The sequence below is a fragment of the Podarcis bocagei genome (assembly GCF_964188305.1).
Source record: "Podarcis bocagei genome assembly, chromosome: 10".
In the NCBI taxonomy this organism is placed as follows: domain Eukaryota; kingdom Metazoa; phylum Chordata; class Lepidosauria; order Squamata; family Lacertidae; genus Podarcis; species Podarcis bocagei.
This window is the reverse complement of record NC_138135.1, coordinates 75727637-75747715: the sequence shown is the minus strand read 5'-3', so window position 1 is coordinate 75747715 and position 20079 is coordinate 75727637. Positions and strand designations below refer to the sequence as shown.

General features: G+C 44.3%; 1 protein-coding gene across 2 annotated transcripts in view; it reads right to left on the bottom strand.

Moving 5' to 3' along the window:
- The window catches only part of GRM3 (glutamate metabotropic receptor 3), a 148585-nt gene that overhangs the window by 95924 nt on the left and 32582 nt on the right, over window positions 1–20079 (bottom strand). The window contains exon 1 of one of the 2 annotated variants that reach the window (XM_081210679.1): window positions 113–953. The exons of the other annotated variant lie outside the window; for it this stretch is intronic. The gene's annotated coding sequence lies outside the window, so the exon portion shown is untranslated. Of the gene's footprint in view, window positions 1–112; window positions 954–20079 lie in introns of those variants that run through there. 2 annotated transcript variants of the gene reach the window in all.

Below are 20079 nucleotides of genomic sequence, written 5' to 3'. Positions count from 1 at the left end.
CACGACGCTTCCCGAGCGAGCCCTTGCGCCGAAAACTTTCCCCCTGCCGCCCTCGCCCGCTTTCGGTCCTGGGCAGCTTCTCCCGAGGAGGAGGCGGAGGATGTCGCCTTACCTGGCGCTGGCGAGCGACGCTGGCTGGCGGCGGCTGCACTTCTGGTCCTCCACATCGTCACCATAGCGCGGGCGGGCGGGCGGGCGAGATCCGAAAGAGATGTGGAGGCACCCCGGGGAAATGCCCGCACCCTCTTCCTTGGGGAAGGTGGTCCTCCTCCTCTTCCTCCTCCTCCTCCCCCTGACCCCCCGCCCCTCTGGGCATCAAGGCTGGCGTGAGCGGAGACGGGTGGGGGCCAGGGGGCGTCGGGAAGAGGCAGCGCGCAGCGGAGATCGGCCCCCTTTCCCAAGCCCTCCTCCTCCTCCACCCGCCACCCTTCCCCACACAGCCCCAAATCGGAGAAGTTTCACTGTCCCCAAGTGATGCGCTTTGCTGCAGCCCCGCATCTGGGGACTGATTCTCCCTTCCAAACCTATCGCCTCTCTCTCACACACACACACTCTGCCCCCCCAAATCCAGAGCTCCGGGCGACCCCCCCCCTTGCTCGCTTGCCTAGGATTGGGCTAGCAGGATGGACATGGGGCTAACTTCGCATGGCCGGCAGCTGAAACCGGCAGGTAGCCCTTGAGAGGTCTAAATCTGCCTTTCCTCCCGCTGCAGCCCCGTGTTGCTTCTGCTCTGGAGAGGCAGACTTTGATGCGCGCCTCGTCCCCCTCGGCTGTTTAACTCCACTTGCAGCCCGGGCAAGAGCCCCAGCCCCTCCGGTCCCTGCTTCTGGAGGACCAGACGCGGCCGTCTCCTAGCAACGCCCTCATCAATCTCCGCGGGATGCTCTGTGATTGGGCCGGGCGGAGAGGGAGACGCGCCCGTTTCCCTTCCCCGAGAACGCTCAGGATGCTGCAGCCTGTTGTTTGCATCTTTTCCGCAGCGATAGGTAGACAAGACCCACTGGCTTGGGGGAGCTGGATGGTGTTGCGGGGGGGGGGGGGCGGGGAGGACAGAGAGAGGCTGGAATGCAAAATCAGGGTCATTATCCGCTGCCTCTGCCTGCTTCTGTCCGGGGTGGTCACTCAACTTAGATTCTCCTATTGTCTCTGTTCTGAGAAACAGCCATTCACAAACTCCTCACTGTGGTTCATTGATCTTAATGACAGTTTGGCTTGGAATTTAAAATGTGCCTTTAATAAAGTGTGCTTATGTTCTCTGACAATCAACAGGGGAGTGAAAGGGGGGGAAAGGTGAAATAATCATGATGATAAAAATTAAGAATCTTTTAGGATATTTAATATATTAGGTATTGTACACAGTATTATACATACAGGTTTATAGTTATTATTAATACAGTATAACTTCATATATATATATACATATATACATATATATATATATATATATATATATATATATATATATATATATGCTTTCGTAGATTTTCACGGGTACAGGAATGCAGGTTTTGGTGTCTTCGGGTGTCTTCCCGTGTAAGAGTTGGGGTGTCTAGGCGACGTTTCGACGAGGTCTCACTCGTCATCTTCAGGCTGAAGATGACGAGTGAGACCTCGTCGAAACGTCGCCTAGACACCCCAACTCTTACACGGGAAGACACCCGAAGACACCAAAACCTGCATATATATATACACCCCCTCAACAGTATTTATAGGAACTCAAACACTGAGATCCTGCTCTGTTCCAGTAACAAGAAGCCGAAAGCACCAGCCTGAAGATGACGAGTGAGACCTCGTCGAAACGTCGCCTAGACACCCCAACTCTTACACGGGAAGACACCCGAAGACACCAAAACCTGCATATATATATATATATATATATATATATATATATATATGAGAAAACTGAAGGACTTGTACCAGAACAGCCAGGTGTTAGGAAGCTCATTGTCTTTCAACACATGGAGGTGATAACTGAGGTTAGAATGAAGATAATTCAGCCACCCTCTCCCAAAAAACCTTGGGGGCAGTGGTCCAACTCTGTACAGGTACAATATCATTTGAGAGCTAGCTATGGATGCATCTAGGGAAAATACATTTATTTATATCCTACTTTTCAAAATTAAAAATCCCCCCAAGGCAGCATGCAACAGGAGAAAACCATAAATTAAAGTCCTCACTAAAACCAACCTGTATAAATCATGAAGAGTGCAATTCAGGAGTGCACAAGACTCGACCCAAACCCAAACAATGGATAATTTGACAATTTGTCTCATAGAACTAGCATGTGCTTTGTTGGCAGACACGCTTGCCATTAAATATCGAGAAGCATTTCGTAAAAGAAGGGGCAAAAAGGCTTGGAAGCAACAAGGAAGTGCCTTATGTGGAGCCGAAATTAGGGGATGTTGTAAAGAGAAATAAATTTGGTTTCTTCTTTACTCTAAAAAACTTTGGAAATAACCCTGCAGTGATCTTAGCAATCAAAAAAGAAGTGTTTATTTATCACCAAAGGGCAGCAGAACAACATATTTCATTCCCAAACCACACACATACAGAGAGAGAGTTCATATCCTGCTCGACAAATATATGGTATATTTATTTCAATTATTTGTTTTAAATGTTTATAAAGCTCTTCATATTAAAACACACGCACACACACACACACACACACACACACACAACATTGCAGTGATAAACTTTCTGTCATTAAGGATGACAGAATACAACTCATTTTCTTCATTTCCTAAACCTACCAGAATCATTTCCATTCTAACTCTGTCACTCCATAGATGCTCCCACACAGGGCTTCTTTGCCCTGATTCTCTCCCTCCCTGCCGACATTCATGCATTTTATTTGTATGCCACTTTTACACACTCACACACACACACACAAATTTGTGCTCAAAGTGGCTTAGAAGAAATAAATTCCTGCATTGCAGGGGGTTGGACTAGATGACCCTCGGGATCGCTTCCAACTCTACAGTTCTATGATTCTATGAAACAGGGATGCTGCCTGGGCATCAAACAAACACTCCAAAAACATTTCATAATACCATAGCAAAACAACAGCAAATATAACAACATACCAAAGAACCCACATTCCAATACTATAAATTATAACACAGTCACTTAAACAATATGTAGCACCCATGTGCTAAACACCCAGCCCAACCCCCTGATGATCTCTCCCAGTGGCTTCATGTAGATGATAAAAAGCATGGGGGAGAGGACAGAGCCCTGAGGCACCCCACAAGCGAGAGCTCAGGGTCTGAACACTTACTCCCCGTACTTCCTGAACACAGCCCAGGAGGAAGAAGTGGAAGCATTACATAACAGTGTCCCCAACTCCCAGCCCCTCTAGACGGTCCAGCAGGATACTCTCCTCGACAGTATCAAAAGCCACTGGGAGATCCAGCAGAACCAGGAAACAGCTTTCACCTCTGTCCCAAGCACACTGGAGATTATTGACCAGCACAACTAAGGCAGCTTCCATGATGGGGTCTGAAACCCGACTGGAAAGAATCCAAACTTTCTGCATCCTCCAGGTATGCCTGGAGTTGTTCAGTGACCACCCACTCAATCACCTTGCCCAGGAATGGAATATTTGAGACTGGGTGATAATTGCCCATAGTGGTTGGGTTCAGAGATGGTTTTCTAAGAACTGGTTTAATAGAATAAGAACAATCAGTCAAATTAGCAAGGATAATTGTGTTGCATAATAGAGGAGCAAGTCTTGGGTTTATGCCACACAGTTTTCACCATGAGGGCCAATGCACACTGAAGCATTTCATGTTCAGTTCAGCATTTTCATTTGGGCCAGAATATGTATTGCGTTTGCCATAAGAATGCTGCCCAAGATAGCTTTCCCCCTATCTATGGGCTCCCTTCTCTACCTAACATTTGTGAATACTGACCATGCCTCTCTCCTTGCCTCACCTCAGATTGCCTCTGGCCCAGAAATTCATAGTGATATCAGATGCTATATAATATTGGGTTCCCACCACTGGGTACTAACACCTATGAAATGGCATCCTTTGTCAGTTATCAAATATTGAAATGAAATATCTTAGATAAATATTGTATGAACATTTGAGAATCCAGAGAACAGTTGAGCTGCGTATCAAAATAATTACAGTGGTACCTCGGGTTGCATACACTTCAAGTTACATACACTTCAGGTTACAGACTCTGCTAACCCAGAAATAGTACCTCGGGTTAAGAACTTTGCTTCAAGATGAGAACAGAAATCGTGCTCCGGCGGCGTGGTGGCAGCAGGAGGCCCCATTAGCTAAAGTGGTGCTTCAGGTTAAGAACAGTTTCAGGTTAAGAACGGACCTCCAGAACAAATTAAGTACATAACCAGAGGTACCACTGGTTGGGAAGAAATTTCTTGCAAAGACATTTCAAATAATGCAGCAGAAAGGAGGGGTCAGTTGCTATGTGGCAGCCATATATATACCTATCCATAACAAATACAATGCATACTTTGGCACTTCTGAATGTTTCTTCATGTTCTCAGATCCATGGGGGTGGGGGCAACCTGCTGCTCTATTTTTTGTGTTCGTACAGGTGGAAAAGAAGGGAGAAAACTGGGGGACAATCCTAGGGGCACAGATTATGTGACTAATGCTCTTAACCACTACACCACACTGGCTCTCCGGTAAATGGAGAATTTACAGTGCAACATTCCTGTGATTTTTCTAGTTAACAGGGTTGCAAACTGACCCCCCCCCCCGAAACAGTTAACATCAAAAATGAGCACTCAATTCTGCTTGATTTCTAGAAGTGCGGTAACTTTTATGATATGTGAGTGAGTGGGAACTGATTTTTAATGAGTGGGCTGCTGCCATCCTATCTGTGCTGTGATTGCTGGTATGTTTTTAATTGAAATTGTGTGTGTGTGTGTTTAACTGTTTTTTAAAAATTGTCCCCACGACCACCACCAGCACTTCTGCCAATGTTTTTAGTTGTTCTTATTTTATCTGTAAGCTGCCTTGAGTCTCTATCAGGAAAATGATGGGGTATAAACAAATTAATAATAAACAAACAAACAAACAAACAGCAGGTAAGGAAGCACCAAGCAGAAGGAATAAAGTTTTGCCTGAAAGCAGCCTCTGTGCTTACTTTTGTTTGGGGATTTTTAAAAATTGTTTCACAATAAATAAGTTTTCACAATACATTTTCACAATACAATGAAATACAGTGCAATGAACGAAAGAAACTAATCTAAAGGAAATAAAGAGAAGAATGAAACTGAAGAAAGAAGAAATAGAAAAAGAAACTCCGTCACCACTGTATCTCCACTTTCATCCCTTACAGAGGAAGCCGTGCTCCCACCTGGGCTCATCCCTCTCTTCTCACAGCCTCCCACCCTGTGAGATCTCCCCTGACCCACCTCTCCCATGGGGGCCATACTCTCCTTCCCCTTCATTTGTATATAGTTCTTACCAAAGTACACTGAGAGAGAGAGAGTAAGAATATAGGGATAATAATATGCTACCAAGAAATATAAAAATTAAGAGAGAAGAAATAAATAAAAGGACCTCCAGCTACCCACCTGTCAGTTGTGTATACAAAACTTTTTCAAAATAGTCAGATGCGCAATCTGGGTTACTCAGTTATGTTTCCCTTTACTGGACATTGTTTTCCTCACCTTCCATCCAGAGCTCTCCAGTTCATTTACTTTTTTTCAGTGCAGAAATTCTAAAGGAGATTCTCTAGTTACTGCCTTCACAATTATAAAACATTCCCTCTTTATTCTTTATCTCCTCCTCCAAAAGAAAACTTTTTTTTAATTGTATTTGTATATTAACATATAGTAGTTCAATTGTTTTAAAATCTTAATTCACATCCCAATCCATTTCCTGTGTCATTTTCATCCAGATATCAGTCCTGTATCCATATATCAGTTCATCAATCCTGTTTGCCATTTTCCTCCTCTTCTTCTAGTTAACCAGAGGGACAAGATTCCATTCAAATTGCACACAAATTCTATCCTTTCTCTGCTGTACTTCCACTCCTGGGGGTTTCTCCAAAATCAAAACTCCAGTATTTGGCAGTTCTGTTACTTCCAGCCTTTGCTCACCCATTTACAACTCTGCCATTCCATTCTGCATCTCTGATTCAAGGATTTTTTCTTCTTTCCCTTTGGCTCCACCCTCCCCCGAGTTGAGTCTGCAGCTTGCATCTCCTTTTCTTGCAATTCTGGCACTGCATCATCATATTCTCTTAGGATCATTTCCCCCATCTATGCATTGATTTCTTTAAACAGTGCTCTTGCCACATTAACTGTCAATGGGAGGCCTTTCAAACTCTTCATATTTGTGGTCACGTACTTTTATAGTCCGGGGACGCGGGTGGGGCTGTGGGTAAAACCTCAGCGCCTAGGGCTTGCCGATTGCATGGTCGGCGGTTCGAATCCCCGCGGCGGGGTGAGCTCCCATCTTTCAGTCCCAGTTCCTGCCCACCTAGCAGTTCGAAAGCACCCTTAAGTGCAAGTAGATAAATAGGTCCTGCTTTATAGCGGGAAGGTAAACGGCGTTTCCGTGTGCTGCGCTGGTGCTGGCTCGCCAGAGCACCTTTGTCACGCTGGCCACGTGACCCGGAAGTGTCTCCGGACGGCGCTGGCCTCTTAAGTGAGATGGGCGCACAACCCTAGAGTCGGACACATGAGAAATTGAAACATAAGGTACAAAATTGGTTTCAATATCATCAAATAATGGAATTCTTCAAACAGGACAGGAAAATTGGCTTCCAGATGGAAAAATCAAAACTAGAAACTGAATTGTTAGAACCCAGTACTAAGAATTTATCTAGAATGTATAACTTGTTGCTGAAATGGAATACACAGGATGAAACAGTCAAATCAGCTATGATTAAGTGGGCACAGGATGTTGGTCATAACATCATGTCAGATGACTGGGAATGGTTATGGAACACCGGTATTAAATTTACGGCATGTAATGCCTTAAAGGAAAACATTATGAAAATGGTATACAGGTGGTACATGACCCCAGTCAAACTGGCAAAAATTTATCATTTGCCCGATAACAAATGTTGGAAATGTAAAGAGACTGAAGGTACCTTCTACCACCTTTGGTGGACATGCCCGAGGATTAAGGCTTTCTGGGAAATGATCTATAATGAAATGAAAAAGGTACTTAAATGTACTTTTCCCAAAAAACCAGAGGCCTTTCTCCTGGGCATTGTCGGCCAATTGGTGTCAAAGAGGGATAGAACTTTCTTTATGTATGCTACCACAGCAGCAAGAATACTTATCGCGAAGTATTGGAAAACACAAGATCTACCCACTCTGGAAGAATGGCAGATGAAAGTGATGGACTATATGACATTGGCCGAGATGACAGGCAGAATCCGTGATCAACAAATAGAGACGGTGGAAGAAGAATGGAGAAAATTTAAAAGCTATCTTAAGGACTATTATAAACTTAATGAATGTTAAAGTGTTTCAGAAACAAAGGGATACAGTGACACAAGGTCAGAATATAGAGAGGACTAAGATGACAGAGGTGGAGACTAACAGTTGGGAGTTGCTATAAAAATATGGACACTGGGATGCAAAAAGGGGGGGTATGGGGAAGTCCGAGAAAAGAGGTTTATGAAAATAGGTGATGAAACTATACATGTATGTTTGTTCTTTTAAGTGTTTGTTTGTTGTTTAAAACTTTGTAAAACCAATAAAAATTTTATTAAAAAAAAAAAAATAGAATCGGACACATGGCCCGTGTGGGCAGGGGTACCTTTACTTTCGTAGTCCAGTCCTCTCACAGTTAAATGGTGTGTCCTTGGAATGCTTAGAATTCCAATCTCCCCCCGCCACACACACACCATTTTTCTTACCAGTGGCATAAATCTTAACAAGGAAGGCTGAAAAGCACCACAGAACAAGCCCAATAGAAAACTTTTCAGAGATAGAGAATGTCCTGTCTGTGTCTATATTTCATTGATTTATAATTCAGATCGAGCTTTCTGCTTATGTTCTCCTGAGCACCATCACTAATAACTTGAGTCAGTCCTCAGGTCATATTTTGCACAAGCACTTAAACTGACACATAGATAACTTCCCAATTAATTTATAGGTGTAGTTTCAAAGATAGTTAAAGAGAAAATAGAAGGATCGGAGAAGTGGCAAATCTTTTTGTTGGATTGATCTCCAGCATCTTAAGTGGTGCTTGGGAATGCTGAAATTTTCTCCCACTCCCAGATCATTCACCCGATAGAATTTTTCTATCCTGTTGGTGAACAATCCACTCTAGAGCTTCTGGAAATTAATCCCTTGTCATCTCTGACAGCAGAGATAAAGACAGCAGATAAATAAATCTGCCATTAAACACCACTTAACTGCAACTTTCAGAGCTCTAGCGGCGGTTCATAAGAGTTGCAACCAACGTGGATAAACTCCTCCCATGAAGTCTGCAGTCTGTGTGTTTACATTCATGGTCAGGAAATAATGAACCAGGGGTTGGGAACCTTGTGACTTTCCAGATGTTGCTAGATTAGAACTCCTATGACCTCTTGAGATGGAGTCCAACAGCATCTGAAAAACCACAGGTTCCCCATCGCACAGGCTTCCCTCTGCATGACCACAGCCACCCACAGCTGAATGAAAAAGCAGAAAAGAAAGGGCAATTTCAAGGAATCTGCAATGTAATGTCATTTAGCTGTTACAATGTGGGTCATGGTTTGCAGATGTGTCAACAAACACCATGAAATGACTGGCCTTCCGTGTGTAATGTCCCCAACACTGCCATCTCAGCCCTACACCACTGATGTAGACCTGTGGGTGGGATGACAGAATTTCCCACGCTACTGCAGAAAAATCAATGACTGCAAATGCACGATAGACTGACTCATCCTTAGGGAAGCTAGATCAACATTTCAAGAAGGGTTCATCATATTCAAGATCACATAGCATGAAATAGTTGTTACCCTTTAACATCCTTAATTACCTTTTTCTATGTACACAATCAGCGTAGTAAAAAAGGGTGTAAGATTTTTTAAAAAAACTTTTTCAATCCACATTGAAGTGTAAATCAAGGGGAACTTAAAGTGTTTTGATGGGAATGATTTCCTTTCATAAGCTTGCCATGACTGAAATAATGGGTTTATATTGCAGTTGATTAAACGCCATATTAGTTTCTAATGTGTCACTGCAGCTTCGCGATAACATTTTTCACATCATCCGCCAGTGAACAGAAGAAATTCTATTACAGAACTCAAAGTAAAATTCCTTATATAATTTTCTGGCTGGGACCAATGGCCTGCTGATCTGTTCTGAAATTACTGTAACACTTGAAAATGTGTCATTTCCTCCTTGGTTAAATAAACAAGTGTTATCTCACCGTGGTTTATTGTTCTGTAAACCATATTTACTTTTGCTTGGCCTCTAGACCCCCCGAGTTGTAGTCAGCCAAGTTCCAAATTCATCTATTCTGAGCAGGACAAGTCAGTTCTGTCTGATGAGTCTATTCTGACTATTGAAGTGAATAAACCTAGGTTAGTCGCTTTCATTAACTTCAGTGGGTCTACTCTGAGTAGGACTACATGACGTAGATCTGACCATTCTATACGTTGGCTTTGGTGTTAGAGTGTTTTGTTGTTGGACTTGGGGAGCAGTGTGTGATTTTTTTTATTGTTAGGCTGCACCCACTAAGCTGTGAAAAAACTCTGCTGGTTGTTACCCCTGTGCTGCCTTGCAAGATCCACCAGGTTCATAAGACCCAAAGAGCCCTGCTTGCTTGATCAGATCAAAGGCCTATCTGGTCCAGCATCCTGTTCTCACAGTGGCCAGCGTGAGTCCTATGGGAAGCCCAAAAGCAGGACACAAAGAGTGCTCTCCACCTGGGCTCCCCAGTCTCCTGTATTCAGAGGCACACGACCTCCAATATCGCAAGTAGTACAGAGCCATTATTACATTGAAAGTTGTATCTTCCATCAATTTGTCTAAACTCCTTTTAAAGCTCTCCAGATTGATCACCACCACTACATCCTGTGGTAGCAAATTCCATAATTTATAGATTGTATGAAGAAGTACTTTTGTGTGTGTGTCCTAAATCTTTCAGAATTCAGCTTTACTGAGTGAACTTTGTTTCTAGTATTTTGAGAGAGGAAGTAAAATGTCTCTCTGTCCACTTTCTTTACACCAAACATTAATGCTATGCACCTGTCACGTCTCCACTGCCTCACCCTTTTTCTGAATTAAAAAGCCCCAAATGTTGCAGCTTTTCCTCATAGGGGAGATGTTCCAGCCCCACAGTCTTTTCCTTTGCCATTTTCTGAGACTTTTCCAGCTGTGCGATATCTCTTTTGGGGGTGCAGAGATCAGAACCGAACATAGCATTTCAAGTGCAGTTTCAGCATTGGATTGTTTAATGGCATCATGTTATAGGCAATATCCTTTTCTATTTCTTTGAGAATGTTTCTTAACATGGAATTTTCTGTTTTCACAGCTGCTACACACTGGGTTGACATCTTCATCAAGGTAACCACTATGAGCCCCAGGTCTCTTTCCTGGGCAGTCTCCTCCAGTTCAGATCCCATTTGTACATATGCAAATTTAGGATTATTATTATTATTATTATTATTATTATTATTATTATTATTATTATTATTATTTTGCACCAAAGTATATGTATTTACAGTTCCATAGGACGAATTGGCTTTGCCATACTGTTTATTTGCCCAGTTTGGAGATTGTTTTTGAACTCTTTAAACCTCTTCTGATTCTTATCACCTCAAACAATTCATATGTTCCTCCATTGGAAGAACTACACATTTATTCCTACTCTCTGCTTTCTGTTCTTTAACCAATTACTCTTTTTATCCCATGACTGCTCAGCTTACTCAGGAGACCTTGGTGAGGGACTTTATTAAAATACCGTAATTTTGAAAGCATAAATATGCAATATCTAATGGATCACTCCTTATCGACTTTCTCAAAGAAGCCTAAAAGTTAGTTTGGTAGGACTTACCATTGTGGAAGCCATGTTGCTGCTGCTTCAGCAAGACTTGTTCTTCTATATGCATGATGACTCTACCTTTACTGGTGCTCTGAACCAGGGGTCAGCAAACGTTTTCAGCAGGGCATGGTCCACTGTCCCTCAGACCTTGGGGGGGGGAGGAATGAATTCCTATGTCCCACAAATAACCCAGAGATGCATTTTAAATAAAAGCACACATTCTACTTATGTAAAAACATGCTGATTCCTGGACTGTCCGCGGGCCAGATTCAGAAGGCGATTGGGCCGGATCCAGCCCCCGGGCCTTAGTTTTCCTACCCATGCTCTGAACACAGGCCAGTCTCTTACTCCAAGCATGGGCCATGTGTTTGCAAAATTACAAGCTGAGAAAGCTACTCTTAACTTAATGTGGGGGAAACCATAAAGCCAGGCAATGCTTCTCTTGATTCCTGCAGCCCCTGCTAACTCTGCCAGCTCAGCTCTCCCCTGCCTCCTGCAGGCAGCAAATCACCAGAGCAGGTGCCAGCAAAAATCACAATGCAGGAAAAAACCGTGAAGCCAGCTGATGTCTCTACATACTGCCATCCTTATTTCAGACGCCATTATATATCAGCATATTGCAATGTTTAGCTCGTGATATATCAGTATGTTGAAAATGTTGATATCACCCAGCCATACTATTAGCATCAAGAAGTACTCAAAAACCACAGCCTTCTTTTGCAGACTTGAGAAGGGGAAACATGTTTAGTATGAGCCTCAGACCTAATGGTCAGGGGTCCTTTTACCTTTACAGAAATAAGTGACATAAGCATGTCTAGAGTGCAGCTGCCTTAATAGTGAGGAACCTTTGTATTTAATAAGGTGATTCAATGACAGGCATTCTTTGTCTAAACAGTTCATCTTATCATCACCACAGTAAAAGAGCCTCCTGGATTGGACTAAAGCCCCATCTAGCCCTGCATCCTATTCCAACAGTAGCCAAACACATAAATAATTGTCAAACCTAAAGAAAAGCAGACATACAAAATCTCCATACTTCTGTCAGCTCTAAAGACACACACACACACACACACACAAACACTACAGTTCCAATAGCACACGAGTACTGAAAGTTGCAACACACACAGTGCCCGTCTCCCAATCCTCCATCCCATTCACAAACTAAATGCAAATGATTAAGTAAAAATAAATAAAGGTTAGTGTCTCACACTGCATACACCATTGCTCACGCCTAACAAATATGAATAAAAAGAAGCTGCTCAAACTAGAAACCACACCCTTCTCATGACTAGCTACAAAGAATGTGCTTTGAGTTGTTTGGAGGTGTGACCACCAAGGAAACAACCCTGAGCATGCTCAGAGCAGATTATTGGCTCCCAGGTCTAACCAAAAGGGTAGACCTGCTAAGGTTAGATCCCTCATAAGATTGCCATCATGACAGCAGGAGGAAGTAGAAACTTTTGCTTAACATTTCAACTAGTAGGAGCAGTGGAGCAGCCTCCTCTGTCTGTGGGGCATCCAGTTGGCAAAGGCTTTCTTATGATGATCCAAATGGAAAATTTCAAGTCAAAACTTGGACACTGTTGTGCTCATTCTCTCATGGGGATTTCTGGCTTCATGGTAAATGATTATGTTACCAATATCATCCGATCCTTTTTGCTTTTTACTCAAGTCAGCATTAGGCGGCTGCTATAGTCTGATACTCTGTGAGCATTCAGGCTGTTTCCAGTTTTCTCTCTTTCAAACACAACAAGCTGGCAATACAATATTTCCCTTCCTGGCCTCACAAACCTCCCATACGGATGACCTACTTTACATATTTTCTTTAAGGTGCTTTTGGATGCATTGAGATGCATGCTTTGCTTATTGGGGTTATGCAACATTATCAAGCTGTGAGCCACTTAGAAGCCATCAGTGGGTTAAATTCAAAGACCAGTTTTCAATTTCTTAAGAGAGCATGCCATAAAGTTCAGTGCATTGCTATCATGGGCAGTGACACATGGAGACATTTCCTTTATAATCCCATCATATCTATGACCTGCCACATGCCAAGCAAGGCGGCAGAGTGACATTTCCCTATTAATGTGAGAATTTGTGCAAAAATAAGAACACCCGCAGCTCACAGGCAACAGCTTCTGTGAGTCTAAAAGCTCCACTTCAGCCTGTTTTTATTATGTCGGCAAGTGTACTTCTGCTTCCACACACACTGAGAATCCATCTGTTTGTATTGCTGTCTAAACATCCTGCAGAGATCTTCCTTTGCTCCCTTGGTTAAAATTGGAAGGTGCAATTTATAAACAGAAACTTTACTGTTTTCATTAGTGGAATGATATTCTTCTGAGAGAGTGGGACAATTGATCACTCTTGGTGTGCAACCATCAGCCTCTATGATTGACAAGATACATAAAGTCTCTAGATTGGCTAGGCAAGACATCAATAATACACACAACATCTGTCCATGTTTTCTGATAGGTGTTATTGGCAAATCTCTGTTTCTGTTTCATGCTAACTTTGCCTTTTAGGGAGGCTTGTGGAATGGGATATATATATATATATATATATATATATATATATATATATATATAAAATTACATTCACAAACTACGGTAGATAGATAGATACATAGATGATAGATAGTTGTGAACATAATTTTGTATTGATGTTTTTAAATTTGCAAATTGTCCTGTAAAGTGATGCTACATGGCAGTACAGAAATTCCTTAATAAAATATGTTGTTATAAGTTTGGGGTGTTGCTGGGGAAGATAGCTTCCTGGTGAGGTGATGGGGGGGTGAAGGGGCTTGTTGAAAAATAGCAAATGGGTGGGACCCCCTCCCTCAAGAGAGAAAGCCAGAGTTTTGCAGTGACATAGGCGCCGACTCCATGGGGCTTGAGGGGGCCCGAGCCCCCTCAAAAATTCGTTTGGGGGGGCTCAGCCCCCCCAATAATCTCGGGCGGCGGTGGGCGCGTCCGCGGCTTTTATAGGGCGCCCGGCGCGCACCAGCTCGATAACAGGCACCGGCGCGGCGGGGGGCGCCGGGCCGGGGGAGGGGGGCGGCCGGCCTGTCTCCTTGGCAACCCCATTGAGCAGCGCCGGCTCCCCCGGGAGGGCCATCCCCCCGCGCCGCCGATCGCCAACACCGCCGACGCTGTGGCTGCCCGAGCCCGAGCCTGAGCCCGAGCCCGACCCGGAGCCCGAGCCTGAGCCCGAGCACGAGCCCAAGCCCGTCAGTCAGTCAGGAAGGAAGGAAGGAAGGAGAAATGGGGAGGGAGACGAGGGAGGAAAATTGCGCGCAGGGTGAAGAAAGGAGAAGGGCGAACGAGACGAGCTTCCAACCCAAAAAAGGGCTGGAAGACTGGGAGGATGCAGGATCGGGAAAGAAAGCGACGCCTTCCCCGCCCGCGACGTCGCCCGCTTGTCATTGGCAGCGCAGCGGGCGCCCAGAGGGGCTGGGCACCGGCGCAGGGCCGCTCCGCAGCCGCGGAGGACAGCTGCGCGGCTAGCAAGGTGCGCCGCGTAGAGCGCGGCCCTTGTGTGGCCCGGTGGCCAGGCAAGCTTGGGCGGGGACCCCCATGCAAATCTAAGACGGGAGAAGAGGGCAGAGCAAAGGGGGTCCCTTCCCCAACCTCCGGCTCTGAGACTTCCCTGAGCCCCAGAAAAGCGAAAGGATTTTCTCTTCTTCTTTTTTTATAAATATTTTATTAAGGTTTCAAATACAAAGTTAGAAACATACACTGAAGAAAAAAGTAAAAGAACAAGAAAAAGAAAAAAAGAAAAAGAAGAAAAGAAAACCAACCATTCAACACATTTTTTATATAACTAACTGGACTTCCTCGCATCTCCCTTACCCTGCATTCTTTATAATAAAGATATCAGCAAATTATTACCTTGTTTCGTACCTTATTTTGTACTTTTCAAATACTATACCTCTAAATTTAACATACTTTTCATCAGTTACTTATATCTTAAATTAAACATAGTATTACCTTAGATTTTGACCTTTTCTTACTTAAAATATAATTTCCTGTTTCCCAAATCTAATTGCTGAAGCTATAGTTTCCGAATCGTGTAAATTTTTAACATTCATACAACTTATATTGTTTTTGTAAATAGTCCTTAAATTTTTCCCAGTCCTCTTCCGTTGTTTCTTCTCCCAAATCTCGGATTCTGCCAGTCATTTCAGCCAGTTCCATGTAGTCCATCAATTGCGTCTGCCACTCTTCCAGTGTGGGCAAATCTTGTGTCTTCCAATATTTTGCGATAAGTATTCTTGCTGCTGTAGTTGCATACATAAAGAAAGTTCTATCCTTCTTTAACACTTTCTGGCCAACAATGCCCAAGAGGAAGGCCTCTGGTTTCTTGGGAAAGGTATACTTAAATACCTTTTTTAACTCATTATAGATCATTTCCCAGAAGGCCTTCACTTTTGGACAAGTCCACCAGAGGTGAAAGAATGTCCCTTCAGCCTCCTTACATTTCCAACATTTATTATCAGACAGGTGATATATTTTTGCAAGCTTGACTGGGGTCATGTACCACCTATAAATCATTTTCATAATATTTTCCTTCAAGGCATTACATGCCGTGAATTTCATTCCGGTGGTCCATAACCTTTCCCAGTCCTCAAACATGATGTTATACCCAATATCCTGAGCCCATTTTATCATGGCTGATTTGACTGTCTCATCCTGAGTGATTTTCTCTTCAACCTGCCCTCCATCCTCTTGCAGAAAACTCTTTGCCTGCCCTGCCCGTATCTCGTTTTTGCTTTTTAATTCCACACACGCACCCTTCGGACTTCGTGGCAATCGGGCGCGCGGGTGCGTTTCCTAAGAGAGTGAGGACCCCCGCCTCCTCCCCACCTGCTCCCTCGCCAGCCAGCCAGCCGCGCGCCCTAGCCGGAGAGCCCCGGCCGTCCCCGTCGCGCAATCGGCTGGATCTCCCTTCAGCAGGCCGTGCTGACAACTCGGCCCAGGGACCCCCCAGCAGCGGATCTCCGGCCCAGCTGAAGAATCCGGCAACAAGCCCCCTCCTCCCCAATCGCTCCGCCGAAATACGCTCCAAAACCCCCCAGATAGGCCGCCGGCCGCCAAGTCTAGTGGCGCCCTGAGCGAGGGTCTCTCCCCAACACCGCCACCTCGAACTGCGTTCTCCCGGCTACCCGAGCGAACCAGCGGCAGGACCCCGGTATGGGCCCCCCCAATATTTTTTATAAGTCGGCGCCCCTGTGCAGTGATGTCACCTAGAAGAAAAGCAGCAAGCCGGAGAGAGAGTCAGAGCAATGTTTGAGAGCAATGTTTGATTTCTGTTTGAGTCCAAGGCTGCGTCTTTGGGAGAAGCAAGACTCTTTTGAGGTATTGGTGCTCTGGACCCCTCCATTGCAAGCTCAGGTTGTATAAAGGAGTAAATCAAGCATATGTCAAAGAAAACATGAACCCTGGGTAAACACCTGAAACCCCTGGAATCTCACACTGCTCAGACATTGGGGTAGCAGGCAAACACACACACACACAGAGAGAGAGAGAGAGAGAGAGAGAGAGAGAGAGAGAGAGAGAGAGGGAGAGGGAGAGAGAGAGGGAGAGAGAGAGAGGAGAGAGAGAGAGAGAGAAGAGCACAGATACCTTCCCTTCTGTGCACACATCAGTCCTGCCTGTCCTGATAGCTACAACACAAAACATTCAACTATGTGTACTAATATAATTAGTACAATCTCCCTGAGCCTCCTCATTTTCCTCCGTGAAATGTTGGAGGGTGTGGAATATTAGGACTTTGGCCTTCTGTCTGAGCCGGGTCAACAGAGCTGTTACTTTCTGCTTATTGAACTGCAAGCACAATAATGCAGTTAGACTCTGCATTATTTTAGACTCTGGATTCAATGCTCTACCCTCTCTTTAGATGATAACATGAATGTTTTTGCTTATTACAGAAAGCAATAAGTTGGCAGCACTGCATTTGGAATCATCTGCTCATTATACTGAGTGGGGCACTGGAATTCCACCCCCAGTCCTGTTCTGACAGCATCACTGCTCCAGCTGAATCCACTAGCCTCAAGGATCATGTGTTGATTCAGGTGTGGATGACCACGGTGGATGACCAGTGTCGCCCTTCCAGCCATGCACGGAGCAGCCTCTCCCGGCCTTCTGCCCTCCAGCATGGACCACGGTCAGGGATGGCGGGAGTTGTGGTCTACAACATCAGGAAGGCACTTTGCTGGGGAAGGATGGCGGCATAGACTCCTGTAGATGAGGGGCAGACAACCTGGTGCACTTCAGATGCTGTGGACTGTGACTCCATTCAGCCCCAGTCAGCGCAGCCGATGGTCAGAGGGCGATGGGATTGCACTTCACAATCCCCAGAGGACACTACACTGTTGCAGACTGGTCTTTATGTGGAATAGCTGTTTCTGTGGCACACAGTCCCTGCTGTGCTCAGAAAACACTGAGCCAATTATTCGACAGTACTATTACTATTCTAGCTCACTGTCCAAAAAGCAATGAAATGTTATCATCTATTGTTGCTGGTGTAATGAGCCAAACAATAACTGGCTAAGTTAAGCAGGAATCATTTGCAATATTCCAAAACTAGCATTCCCCCGAAATGAGGGAGTTACTCAGATATGAATATCCTAAATTAATAACTTGTGGGTGGCTGCCTTTTCAAAAAATCTGAGTGAATGCAACAACAATTCTGTTCCATTTTCTGCCTGGAACTATGCTGAGGGGGGAAATGTTTTAAATATAGTAAACCTGCACACACTTTCCTCAAATAAAACTCAAACTCACAGATGTCGATGGGGGAGGTGTGTGACTGGCAGGGTAAATAAGCAAACCCTTGTTAGCACCTTTCAGCCACAGAGTCATGCGTGGCAATGGCTCAGTTTTTGCAGTGTCTGCTGATCCTATGGAACATGCAACTGTGGGGAGGGCTGAGGGATGCTTTCTGTTGGAGGAATGGCAGAAATAGTGTTGAAAAGAACTGCAGTGTGAAAATCTGCTCAGGGATATATTGTGGGCTTAGAAGAAGAAAAAGCTTTCCTAGAGGATTTACAGTTTTCATTGACCAATCTCTCATGAATAAAAATACTGCCATTTATAATATGCTACAGACTCAAAAACAGATACCAGCTTATTATGTGTGGAGGAGGAGGTGTCAGGGTTGAGTGCATATTTTTCCTCCCAGCGAGGATGTGGCTTTTTAGATTGGTGCTTTCAGAAATGCAAAGCGCCAAAGAACAACACAATGCTCCCCATCTCCTCTGTTTCTTGACTTTGGATGTGATGTTGCTCTTTGGGTCCTGGATAGGGATGGCTGAACCTTTCAATTTTGGTTTCTCTCAGTTTTGCATTTTTCCAATCTTAAATTCAGTTGTCCACATTTCCACTTCAGTTTGCATTTTGAAAAAGTCCCAATGAAAATTTATCAGCATCTCAGTAAAATTCCACCTAATATACACGGTTTTTATTTGCATTTCCCCCAATACTAATTTTTTTGCAAAGCAGTTTTCCATAGGATAACATTTTTTAAAATGTAACAAGACAGAATACAACATAAAGAAACAAAATAAACAAAGATATCATTACAAACATCATTCAAAACATCAAAAAAGACTGTCCCATGGCAACTCTATGGACACAACTCTGCAGGTAGGAATGGAGCCATCATGGTGTGGTGCCACTGATACTCATCCCACAGAGTCAGTCTAGAAGAAGACCATGGACAATGATATGGAGCCAACAGTGTGACGCGGTGTGACGCGGCAGCTAAAAAAGCCAATGCAATACTGGGCTGCATCAATAGGAGTATAGCATCTAGATCAAGGGAAGTAATAGTGCCACTGTATTCTGCTCTGGTCAGACCACACCTGGAGTACTGTGTCCAGTTCTGGGCACCACAATTCAAGAAGGACACTGACAAACTGGAACGTGTCCAGAGGAGGGCAACCAAAATGGTCAAAGGCCTGGAAACGATGCCTTATGAGGAACGGCTAAGGGAGCTGGGCATGTTTAGCCTGGAGAAGAGGAGGTTAAGGGGTGATATGATAGCCATGTTCAAATATATAAAAGGATGTCACATAGAGGAGGGAGAAAGGTTGTTTTCTGCTGCTCCAGAGAAGCGGACACGGAGCAATGGATCCAAACTACAAGAAAGAAGATTCCACCTAAACATTAGGAAGAACTTCCTGACAGTAAGAGCTGTTCGACAGTGGAATTTGCTGCCAAGGAGTGTGGTGGAGTCTCCTACTTTGGAGGTCTTTAAGCAGAGGCTTGACAACCATATGTCAGGAGTGCTCTGATGGTGTTTCCTGCTTGGCAGGGGGTTGGACTCGATGGCCCTTGTGGTCTCTTCCAACTCTATGATTCTATGATTCTATGATATTAAAAACTGCTGTGAGGTCAAGCAGAAGAAGTAAGGTTGCATTCCTCCTGTCTTTCTCTCAAAAAATGTCATCCATCAGGGAGACCAAGGCAGATTCAGTCCCAAATGCAGGCCTGAACCCAGACTGGCACAGATCCAGATAATCAGGCCATGTATGGGATCATCACCAACACTTTTTTATACACACTTTTGCCCTTTTGTACACATTACGTGGCTGGAAAACTACCTTGTGAAACCCAGAGACGTGCAACTTTTGAAGGACAGCTGTGCTTCCATTCTCATATTGTTTTGGAGAATGTGAATGAGGTATGTTGACCTTTAGAATGTAGACTGGATCATGTTTCTCCCCCTGGTTTATACATTCACCAGGCACCACTTCAGTTCTCTTGGTGGAAGAGCAGGACCCTCACATTCTCCATGATGCGATGTAGGTGCCCCACTCAAAAGTCCAACTGCAGGCTTTGTGCACTGACGTCTCTTGCTGATCTTCCCCCAGCCTCCAGCTCTATCACAAAATGCTTCTTCACAGCATTCATGGCTATCAGAAGCTCACTTGGATCATGACTGAACAATGCTGAGTCTCTTGGATTGCAGCTGGGAAGAAGCAGATGGTGTTTTGGGAGCACCCAAATGTCGGCTGATGACCATGTGCAGGTGCAAAGCATGCCAGTCAAGAATGTGCAAATGCAAGGAGCTTTTGATTACTTGCTATACTTTATACACACAA